The following is a 3337-nucleotide window of genomic DNA, read 5'->3' as shown; positions in this document are numbered from 1 at the left end:
GATTATCCAGCTACTCCCATGTATTCATTTATATCTATTTTAAAATTCTTGAACAAATATTGTGAACTTCAGAAAACACTGAAAACATTTAATATGAGACATTAGACTGAATTTTCATAGATTAAATAACACGAAGAAATTCTACCATTTCATATACAGTTTTAGCAAGTTGTAAATTTTATCGTGTCTAGAGGTTATCTGCAAACAAATAATTTCTTCCAAATATTTGGAAAGGTTGTAGAATAGCTCACAGATCAGAGAGAGCTTTGATTTCAGTCAATGGTGATCTACTTTTAAGTGCTGATTTTTATGAGGGGGTAGATATCATTCCTAGATCTTATTGCTCATTATTTAACATTGGTCTTGCTATTATATCAAATCTTTAACAATCACATTAAGGTCATTAACTACAAAGTTTAATCTTGGTTTAATTATTTTACTAAATGTTTAATAAATCCTTTTATTATAGATTAAAAAAACAATTTTTCAGAATAATTCCTATTTGCATATACCAAACAAGGGAATTCTACTTGGCTCCTTTGACTTAAAGAAATCTAACATGTTTTCATCTAATAGTGGACCACCTTAAAATCTCTTTTGCCATGGTTCATATCTGAAAATGATTTTGCTGGTAAAGAATATTAGCATTTCTAAGAAATTGATTCTATATCTCTCATCATCATTAAATTATTGGCATTTTCCAAGTTTAATTGTGTTAATACTCCTTAAATGTTGAGACGTTCACCTAAGTCTTGTGCTTTCCTTATAGTATAAATATCTATGATGAAGTTCGAATAAGACTTATAGTAGAGTTTCATTCCCTTATACCATCTTAATATTTTAAATGACTTCCAATGATAAAAAATGATCTATGTCTTGATTTTCCTATTAATTTGTTCATTATCTGTTTTCTAGTTAATATAGAAGATAATTTCTCATTTTTTGTGATTAACATTTCCTGTGTTTATTAGTGTGTGAACATACTCATTTTCTTTGAGATTCAGATATAGCAAATAAGTGTGTGTTTTCTTAATCTTATAGCATTTCAGATTTTCTAAAGCATTTATCTTCATCGTCTCTTATGCTACTACAATTCATTAATTTGGAAAACATAGTCATCAACATTATATACTTCAGTTTGGTGAAAAGATTTCATTATTATTTAACAAGTAGAAATTTGAGTGTAGTTGCCTTCTTATGCTTAGTTACTGCTATTTCTGTGTTTAACTAGGACTATAGCTATTGGAACATGTTACATTATATTTCAATAAACATTCTTAATAAGTAGGAGTAATATCATCACACACAAAATATGTTTATGCAAAATTTGACAAGATTCTTCAGAACCAAAAATTAAGTTAAAAAAGAAGTTAACTCTAAAAAAACTAACACTCTAATGCAAGCAAATAAAAAAAAAAGCTTTTCATGGTTAAATAGCTTCAATATATATTTTTTCTATGAATCACTAGGAAAGTGAAAGCACATAACAATTACAAGATGGGTGGGAGTAAAAAGGAGGAAAAGACAGGGTAGGGATCTTTGTTGGAACTAAAAATAAATTAGATATATAATTAAAGCAATCAGATGGACAATTCAGGCAAAATAGTGTTTCTCTTGATTTATTCAAGTAGTTCTGTCAGAAGTAGATTGTTTGGAATTGTGTTGTTTGAATTATCTTAATATTCGCCTAAATTCCCCCATCCCCATTTGCTATAAGGTTTTAAGAGATGATAGAATGAATATAAAAAGTTCATTCAGGAAATGAACTTTTATGCATCTACAGCAAATCCCAGTGTCTTCAGAGCCCTATATCTCTTTTCTTTGACACCGATACCAGGGTCAATCCACAAAAGTCAAATTACTACACAGATTTCAGGGAGAAGATATAATTATCTTCTGTTATGCCAGCCTGGCCTTGAAAAATAGCTAGGGTATTGGAAAAGAGAGGAGAGGTTTAGAAGTAAGCTATTAAGAGAACAAAAACAGGCATTTACTGAAAAGCTGTCCACTAACGTTAACTTAGAAGAGGGGGCCATTGCAGGCATACACGTGAGGAACACTCAATACATTTTTTTTTCAAATGAAATCTTAAAACCTTACCCAATTATCTAAATTCTGGCATCCATACAGTTTTCCCATTGGCCTCTAGCGATGGGTTTTTGTTTTGACATGTTGCAGTCTAGAGAAAAATGTGTTCCCATGACACGGGTGTTGATTGCAGCTGTTTGATGATTGTTACAAATTCATCCTAATGCTCTTTCACAAATGTATGTAGTGCTGCCAGCCCTGTAGCTCTGGTGTTCAATATACCCGGTTGGTATTTAAATGTTCTTCCATCTGACAGAGTAGTGCTGATGAAATCTGTTAGAAATGGTAACTACTCTGCCAACTCTTTGTCAGATTTCGCTGAGAAACCTCCACAATATTCATCTAGCTTCAAGTGACAACAAAGGCAGTCATGTTGCCAGTGCCTTTGTCAAGTTCAAGAGGCATGGATTTCTGGCAGCACGACGATCCATAGCAGCCTTCTTCTGACTAGAGAAGAAGCCTCTCAAATAGAGATAGATAATCATGACATTCTGTTGAATTAGGTCAATTTCCAACAACAGAGGAAAAGCATCAAGGCAAGAACATAACTTGAAAAGAGGCTTTTGGAACTTGTCCCAGGTTTGAGACCTAGTTATCCTAAAATAAACGATACTCAAAGTTCTCAAATTAACAAGAAAACAAGTAAACAGATAATGCTTTCTGTTTGTTTTCAGAATTATTGTGATATATGCATTTCAAATAAAATTGATTTTCTTCCTTTTAGCACAAAACCTTATTCAAAAAACCTCCTTTAAATAAATATAATATAATAAAAATATATATAATATAATATAATATAAAAAAAATAAATAAAATACTCTCATTTCACAAAACATGCTTTCATATACAACTGTGCTTGTGGGTATGCATGTGTGTGTAGGCTTCAAATGTAAACCTTTTTCAAAGAGATGGTTCTTGCTTTAAATGTATATAAATTATGGCTTTGACAAAGAAGAACATTTAAAAATGCTGCTATAGAAAATAATCTCGTCTTTAGAAAATGAACAAAAATGTAGAAATAAACCTTTTTCATTAAATGTTAAATCTAAATGTTCAGACTCTAGTCACCTTAACAAGAAACATGACTAAAAACAGTGAGATCGCTTATCTTTGCTTCCTGGCTTTAAGTTAGCAAATCCCATATTTCTGAGTTTTAATTGTCTATCAACGATATGTTTCCAAATTTAATCTACTTCTTGGCAGTAGAATCAGCAAAACATTTGTTCCCTTTCTTCTGGATACAGCTGCA

Source organism: Pteropus medius, unplaced genomic scaffold (assembly GCF_902729225.1).
Source record: "Pteropus medius unplaced genomic scaffold, Ma_sr-lr_union100, whole genome shotgun sequence".
Lineage (NCBI taxonomy): Eukaryota > Metazoa > Chordata > Mammalia > Chiroptera > Pteropodidae > Pteropus > Pteropus medius.
This window is presented reverse-complemented; position numbering follows the sequence as displayed.